This window comes from Corvus hawaiiensis, chromosome 3 (genome assembly GCF_020740725.1).
Source record: "Corvus hawaiiensis isolate bCorHaw1 chromosome 3, bCorHaw1.pri.cur, whole genome shotgun sequence".
Lineage (NCBI taxonomy): Eukaryota > Metazoa > Chordata > Aves > Passeriformes > Corvidae > Corvus > Corvus hawaiiensis.
Window position 1 is genome coordinate 40,554,919 of NC_063215.1, and position 9,538 is coordinate 40,564,456.

Genomic DNA, 9,538 nt, shown 5'->3' on the forward strand with positions numbered 1-9,538 from the left:
GCTGGCTGTCAGCATTCCAGCTGAATGGCATCTGCACTTACATCCTGCTTCAAGGGGAAATGCAAACAATCATGCTGCTTCAGGAACAAAAATCTCAATATTTATGTTAAAATCATTTTTGATTAAAAGCCAATTACACTGAAGATGATGCAAATCTGTCCTGCTTTTGTTTGGGCAAACCCAGAGATAAAAGCGCTGGATCGAAACCCACTCTTGTGCTCCTCATTGAACTATCTGTAGTTTTGAAATTTTAGCTGCTCTCTAACCCTAATCAGCCACACAGGATGCAAAAATATATGACCATATGAAGGAAGTATGCAGAAGCAGGGACTGTTAGCTACCTCTAAACTGCCAGCTTTCATAATGACTGTCTTGGGCAGTTTTAGGGAGTTCCTGGTTGATTGTGTATCAGATTTGCAAGGGGGAGTACACATTAAAATCTGTAAATGATGTGATTTTGCCATTATCTGAAGAACGAGGAAATAAAATTTTCATCAGATCTATGAAATAACTACACTTTCTTGTGGTACATCCTAAACAGAAGAAAAAAACATAGTTTGGAGTAGCATCTCCATGAGATTTGTGTGGGGATCTACTTAGCTGAGTAATGAGTAGCATTCAAATAACATGAAGGATTTATAGCTTGGCCCTTTCTTGACTTAATAATGTTGCAACTTACTCTTACACACAGAATTTCCCTATATGTCCATGTTGAAACTGTATATAATCATGTTGCAAGGAATATCTCATATATAATAATAAAACAGGCTAATATACCAATCTCTGTATATTCAGTACATATTTTATAAAACAATACCATTTTAATAACTGAAAAAAAGTATAATAGAACACTCATGTCTGTAAAACCAAACACTTCAGTATATAATTAACTTACTCGAATGCTGAAATACCTTTAAGTAAATTATTATGAACAGAAATGGACTTAAGCATAGATTGAGACTCAGGCTAAAACAATACATTCCTTAGTGCACGGGAAATGTGTTTCAGTGTTCATGAATAAACATAGCATGCACAGTATGATACCACAAGAGAAAAATGATATAAGAGGAAAAGTTCGTCCTGCAAAATAAATGGCCTGTAATGTAAAATAAACACAAGACAGCAAATGGAAGAAATAAAAAATAAGCAAACTACAAGACTATTGTATCACTGAATCAGGCAGACACATAAGGCATTCTATTCTGTTTACATTTTCATGGAGTGATTTAATCAAGCTATCTACATAGCTATCAGAGTACTTTTATTTTTTCTTCATTTTTGCTATTAAGATCAGAAATGAGGGCTCATTCCCTCCTACCTCCCCCCATCCCCAAATCGAATTGAGATTCCCATGTGGATCAGTTCTGTTTGCCATAGGACATTGTGTGTAGGCTAAAAGAATATAATGGCAAAAGAGATGTACCAAGATTTTCTTTATCTGATTGCTTATTTCATATGCCTATTCCAGTGAGCAAGGTTTAAATTCTTAATATATCACATTCAACAACCTGCAAAGAAGTTCACTGAGAACAAAAGAGAGCAAGGGAAGGATGAGACAGAAACCTTTGCAAAAAGCGTTTTTGTAGGTAGTTCATGCACATACTAATTTCTGTTGTACTTCTCCTGATTCTCAGAGGCAGATCAAACTTGAAAGAAGACTGAATTCAAGTACTATTTTTGCTACTTGAACTGAGCACATTGCATGGCTCTTATCATCTTCAAAGGTTGCCTCCTTCTTTATGAATAATATGTCCTTAAAGCAATGTTGTCAAAATATAAAGGCAGGTAAGTCACTGCACAATTATAATTGTTACTAGTAGTAAAGGGCAAAGGTGTTTGGGGTTTTTGAAATAAATTTTCAGATTAAATGGATAATCCTTGGTCCAAGAAACAATTAGAAATTTTAGTCCAATTATTCCAATCACAAAAACCCTCTCTAGTTAGAATTGATTATAAACTGGAAAGTTGAATTCAAATGCACTCAAACTTCATGGCATTCCAAGGTTACTTGAATATCAATTCAGATTAGATATTTCAGGAACTTCTCTGATAATATTGTGAGAATTTCAAGCCATACAGATAAAAAAGCTCTTGCTATCCTCCTATTTCTTCTTTTTTTTGCGTCAGTTAAATTTGGTACTACATATCAGTGTGTGCAATATTTGCCTTGACTATTAATGCAGAGCTCTGGGCAAAAATAGTCAAATATAATTTTTTCTGGATTTTTCCTCTAATTATTTTCTTTTTCACTTGAAAAAAAAAGATTTTAAAAAGCTGAAGGCTTAAAATGTCATCAGTAAATCTGCCGTACTGTGAGGCAGTAAAAAACCTAAGGGATAGTTTTAAAGGTATATCTGGGAACCTTATTTTCCTTTTCAGTGAGAGTTGGGATCCTAAATTCCTATTGACCAAGATCTTATTCATATGCACAAATTTAGAATGCAGAATCAATCTCTTAAAAATGTCCAGGTCTTCTGAATTAAGACTTACAGAGCTATTGAACGTTGAGCTATTTTGTTTTAATCTTTTATGCAAACCCAGAATTTTTAAACTCTCTTCACATAAGTACACATTTACTTTCAATTAACCTGAGAACTCTATTTTCCATGGCCAATTCTAATAATTAATATTGCCCTAAACATAATTTTCCTGCTCTAAATTTAACCAAGATTTCAGAGGCATTAAATTTAAAACTAACAGCCCAATCTCAGAAAAGGTTGATTACCTTTTCTATTCAAGAGTTTTAGAATAGATATGTCATCAGAATTAGAAAGAAAAATTTAGATAAACTAGTGGCATGTGAAAAACTGAACATACAGAACCTACAGTGGTTTTCGTCTTGTAAAATAAAAATAAGGTCTCATTTACAAAACAGTATTTGAGGTGTTTAAAATGTATTTGATTTCAACAGAAGAAAGCCCTCATCTACAACATAAGGACAGTAAACAATCCTAGATTAATGTCATGGTTTAACCCTAGCCAGTAACCAAGTACTACATGGTCACCCTCTCACTCCCACACCAATGAGATTAGGGACAGAATTGGAGAGGTAAAATGTCACAGTGGGGAAACTGCAACACATGTATCAATCAATGAGGCCCATGGAAAAGAAATATATATGGACCAATTCTTGATAGATGCTTCAGAGATGTTTATTTCTCCAGCCACATGGCCGGAGCTCTACCGAGGAACTGCTCAATCACAGAACACGAGGGTCCTTGCCCGCGCAGGGGAACACAAAACAACCAATGGGGAACGAGGCTGACCAGGGGCAGGGAAACCCCGTGTCTCCAACCCAGAACCCCTCTCCCAGGACCACATGGCAGGGGGGAGGGACCCCGACATTAAAAGGTAGATTCCTGGATTGACATGAAGCCAGTTTAATAGAAAAAGCAAAAGCCATGCACACAAGCAAAGCAAAGCAAGGAATGAAGTCACTGTTTCCCATGGGCAGCCACGTGTTCATCCATCTCCAGGAGAGCAGGGCCTTGTCATGGGTAACAGTGACTCGGGAAGACAAACAACATCACTCCAAATGCCCCCCTCCTCGTCCTTCTTCCCTGACTTTAAGCACTGAGCATGATATCCTGTGGTCTGGAATATCCCTTTGGTCAGTTGGGGTCCTGGCTGTATCTCCTCCCCGCCTCTCATGCACCCCAGCCTCCTCACCAGCGTGGCAGTATGAGAAGAAGAAAAGGCCTTGGATCCGTGTAAGCCCTGCTCAGCAATAACAAAAACATCTCTACATTACCAACCCTGTGTTCAGCACAAATCCAAAGCATAGACCCATTCATTCCAGCCACTGTGAAGAAAATTAACTGTACCCTAGTCAAAACCAGCACAATTAAGCACTTTAATATCTTTCTCTTGGTCTGTTCAAATGTTGGTCAAGAGCTATGGTGACTTTCAAAAGTTGGATCTCACATCTGTTTGGATGATACTTTGAGTGGTTCGATGGGAGGTCTCTGTACTGCCTCACGCCTGCTGTTGTGATTTATAAACAATGGCACAGCTTGTTCAAATCATAGCCATCCTTTATGAATTTCACCTAGTGTCAAAACACAGATTCCTTTGTATGTATTCCTCCAGATTCTATTTGAAGGGGAAAACAAAAACTAAAAAAAACGTGTAAGCAGCATCATGCAGTCCTAGTCACATCAAATACTCTATTCAACTTAGTTATTTCAAATACTTGCAAAAACCTGAGGCACCTTCTGGATAACCATAAGTCTGAGGTGGGGGATGAAACTCTTAAATTTGCTGGAGAACTTAAATAGGCAGGAGGCATGCGCTCAAACTGGTTAAAACAGAGGGAATAAAAACTCGAATGGTCTTATTCATCTCAGTTCTGCTTAGATAGCTTCTGCACAACAGATATTTAATAACACTCCACTCAGCTTTTCTTCAGTACACTAGACACATCAGAGCCAAGTCAGACTGTCTGTGAGCCCCTGGAAAGTGTTAATTGACAGGAACCTGAAGAGGTGAATCCTTAAGGTCACAATGCATAGCAGATAGCCTTTCACTACAATGAAGGTAAAGTAAAATTACATTTAGTGTTTGTGTTAGGTCAATCAAATGACTTCCCAATGGATTGTAAAACACTGAATAAAGCACTATGAAGCAATACTATAACCTCTTTGTTAGTGTCAAATTACCCATAGTTCAAAGAAGAAATGTTTTCAGAATGAAAAAGTTGTATATGCTGCCTGCCTCCTTTAAAGAAATAGAGTATAAAATAATACACATGGCAAAACTTGTTCTGACTAGTTTTTATTTTCCTAATTTTTAGTTTTGTTGCTATTTTCAGAATGTTGATGACTTGAACTTTATTTTTCTCATTTTTACGTGATGCAGAAAGAATAACTCAAAGAATGAAAGCTACTTTGCGTGAGGTCTAAATAGAGAAGAACAAGGAATTACAAGTTGACCAAAGAGATTAACATAGGATAACTACAAAATTGAAAGAATAAATGTTTAGAAATACTTTCCACAGAATTCTTAGTCTTTCTACCAAGTTTTGCTGGTTTTATTTTCATTTTATTTATTTTCTTTTATTTTGAAAGTGATCTCCTGACTTTTTAAGCTAATATTAATATTTTATACTTTTTATTATGGTCTTTAATTTTTTTTTTTTAGAGTTGTTATTATTAAGGTTATATAGGGTTATTAGGGTTATTTTATTAGGGTTTTTATTAGGGTGGATGCTGCATCAACCCATTGTCTGCCAGGGGACAGAACAAGGCAGGGTGTATTTAGGACATGGATAAATCCAGCCCTTCTGCATCCAGTCTTTACCAACCTGTTGGTCTGGGGACAGCTTCTATGCAGAAATGGTGGTAATTATTATTCTATTTCTTCTTGAAATTATTCCATTCTTTTATTTGAAAAAAGGCAGAAGCACAGTGAAATAAGGAATCTCACACAGGATTTTCATTTCAGGCTCCTTTGCCCGATGCTATATTGCAGACATCTCTAGTTATTTTAGCTGTTTTAGGTACGAAAGGGAAAAAGAAATGAGAAAAAAGGCAAAAAAGTTTACCTTTAGTGATGCCATGAAGATTTTTGCCTTTTCTTTTTTACTCCTGTTATACCTTTTTACAGCTTCTGTATTCCTAGTGCTTTTTGCCTGCATTCTTGGACTTGTTTGTTAAGCTAAGAGACTAAACATTTTAGAAGCTTCGTAGCCAGGGATCAGTGTGCCCCAGACCCCAAGGTCCTCTCCAGAACATATTCTGTAAACCAAGATAGAACCATCCAGGGGAAGGTTCCTTGGGGAGGGGGGCTCACTTGAGCCTCTCATTGGGGAATCTTTGATAGATATGCTAATTAGTAAAACCTATAATGTTATACCCAATGTTGGGGGGGGATACGGGAAGAAGAAAGACAGAGACACAGGGAAAGACTCAGTGGGGTACATCTCGATGCATATGACCTGGACGTTTACACCTAAGGATCCTTAAGAATAAATACCAAGGTAAAATCCCTTTTCCCTTCTAACCGTGTATGCCTCTTGATTTTAAGACCAGGAAAAGGCATCATTAGTATTTAAAGAACTTATAATTAATGTAAATAGGGAACAAGTAAATGGCTAACTGTAATAATAGAACATAAAACCTTGATTGTGCAAGAACTTGGATGAAGGGTTAATTCATTATTTACCTTCTATAGTTTAATTTGTATGGTGTAAAAACGAGGTCCAACACCGGCACCATGGCCTTCCCTGAACATGCATATAGTTTTTCCTATTGGTACATACAGGGTACCAATATAGACATTAGACTAGGGAGTAGACAGTCCTGGATCATGTTATGCCCCAGGAACCTGATACTTTGGCAGGGACTCAAGGCCTGTTCAAGTTCTCCATCAGCTCAAGGACACATATTGCATTTGTGTATAAAATGGGGTGAAGGGAAGAGCCTGGGAAATGAAGAGCTGGGTCCATGATGTGTCAGCATTTGCTTATTCTTTATATAGCATAACATATGGCAAATTCTGTTTTCTTCCCCTCCCATTCTCTGTATTGAAATTATTTTCTACAAAATGGTGAAAGGCATGAACACTCTTGGCTGCAAGCCTCCTCTATTGAAATGGGAGTGGTAAGGGGAGAGGAGGGTGATGACTGCAAAGGAGTTCCAATGTAAAATTAAGACATTATTTTCAAATTTTTTTTTCTTGTCGTTAGAGTATAAAATATGAAGATTATTCAGGATGTCCTATTTTGATAATTATTCTCTTTGTTCATACTACTGTAATACAGCAGCAAGTGCATTATACTTCTTTCCTGATATAAGTCCATGTTTTATGCAAGCTAATAACTTCAATGTACAGTGCAGGTCGTTCAAATCACTTTTATTATACAGAGCATATTCAATATAGCATAGAAATGTTTGCCTACTAAAGTCTCTTTTATAATGGATTGTATTGACTTTTCTGGTTTTAAACTAAATATCAACCATAAGGTAAGAGTGGGAGGGAACAGATGGAGAGTTCATTTCTCAAAATGTATTGGAATCAAAATACATTTTTTAAAATTCATACCCAAATGTGGCTCTGCAAAATTATAAATGATAACTCTACACTATTTTTATAGTGATGCATCTGATACAGTATTAACATAATGATTGTGCAACAATGACAGTAAAGAAATAATATCTATGCAGTATTATTAGTGTCACTGTTGCAAATATATAGCTGCTGTCTTACACAAGGAAACAGGACTGAATTTGAAAAAGGAACCTGTCTGTGTGTCATTTTTGAGGACTGGAACCACAATTGTTTTCAAGAACCAGTGAAATATTTTATTAACTATCATTTATGATCATTTATGTGATCATTTATATCATTAATCTTGTTCCCATTGCAGCGAACCTGTGTACATGTATTATACTGTCCCTAACTTATACTAACCTAGCTTTTGGGGAAAAACCCTTACAAAAGCATTTATTAATAAGTCCTTCATCTCATCTCTTTTCAGATACATGTATCTTACTGTCTACACCTCAGATATTACTACTTTAGCCTCTTTTTCTACTCAGTGGAAAGAACAAGGCTTACACATATTAGGATTTGTTGCTTATCTATTTTACATATGTAAACATATAGGATAACGTGAGTTACACATATAGTGTCAGTTTAAGTCCATTGACTCTGAAGGGAGTCTTGATGTCAAGCTCAAACAAAAATACTTACAAAGCAGATGCCTGTGTTGGATCAGATGAATTTGATCTTCTGCACCAGTAGAACAAGTCTTTGATAAGAAAATGGACAAATATGTGAGCCTTTCCTGAGAAGGGCCAGCTTCAATGCTAGATAAAACACTTTTTATTTATCCCATAGGAGTCTTATTTATGGAAACATTTAACTTATAGAAACTGATCTATAAAGTCAAGGCAAAAATTTATGCAGGATATGGTGCATTTATCACAGAAATGGAGCAAATAGTTTTTGGCATCATTGCTGGGTTGAGGGATTCTGGGTGATATTTTTATTTAATTTTCATCCAACATCAAACTGAATTAAAAACATTGCTATTAGAAAAGTTAAAGGCAGAGATCATTTATGTGTTCCTTCAACCTCTGGATATAATCACCTGCATTTGTATTCTGTCAACAGATTGCTTCTCACAAATTATACATTCAGTCAGTGTCCAGCAATCTCTTCCAGTAATCTTTAGCATGAGAAATATACTGCACTGAATTAAAAAATGGGTGGTTAAGTATCAAAATATCACATGGCATTTAGTGTCAATTTCATGATGCTTTCTTGTATACATCCTTCATGCAAAGCCACTTGAATGAATTTAAGCTTTTTCTTTCTTCTTTAGTATGACAGTATCCTGTTTTTTTTATTTTTAAGGGTTTTTTTAGGTGAAACTGAAAGGAAGGCTGCATACAGAGAAGCCAAAGAAATTTAATATATATTAAAAAATAACTGAAAGAGTTCCTACTCCTCCCTGGCAATTTGGTGGAAGGTACCATGTAGCAGCTTCCGAGATATTGTAAAACTGAGATACTGTATTCACGTGCTTCTACACAAGTCAGATACACCACCCGGGCTCCCAAAAGTATGTTAGACAGAAGTCAAGCACTGCTCTGAATACATGGCTTTCTAGCTGGCACACAGCATGGTTTTCCTTCTCTCCTAAGTGGGAAAGGCTGCCAGCAGCCCTCCTTGCCGCCAGTGCTGTGCGCACCTTGGTCACCGCCAGCGCACTCTGTAGAGGCAGGAGGCTCAGGTCCCCTCCTGTGCCTGGCTGTGTAAAAAGCAGCTGCCTGTTTTTCAGAGCAAGAGGTCTCACCTCTGAAATGTTCAAGTCTCTTGTGCTCCAGATATGATCAGAAAACCTGACAAGTCCTGAGATACTTTTTCTGATTAAAGTTTTATGAAATAGATTCGTTTCCCAGAAATCATTCATTTCCATGATCAACATTCTCAAATAAAGAAGCACCTCGGGAAATTCCTGACCAGCTTCATTAGCCAATAGGCTTTGTCTGAATTTTGGAGTGATAACCTTGTAAATTAATTTTTCATTTTAATTTACAATATGTTTTTATTTTATGCAAGGAACAAAAGATGAGGTCTCTGTAGTTAATTTAGCACCTGTACTTTCTCAGAAATTATAATGAAACACTGCACGATTCAGCCTTTATAGGGCAGTGAATTCTAATCCTGTTAGGGTGGTTCTTTAATTAAAATGTCTATTAACTTTTCTGCAGTTAATGCAATTATAGATTTATTACATCTTGCCATTCTAGGAATAGGTTTTTATGATCCAATAATATTGAATTTACAAAATTCTACCTTAGGAAAAGAACAACTCAACTGAGTAACATATCTATAAAACTATCCACTTTCAGGAACAAAGTGTCTGTTTAAAACTACTTGAATAAACAACATGTAATTAAAGGACCTTGGCCTTACATCCTGGAATTACACTTCTCCTTAAAATGTAAAGAACTATATTATAATTTAATTCTCCATCATTGTATATCTTTTATCACACTTCCTGTGAATCTAGGATAGCTCTAGGATATTT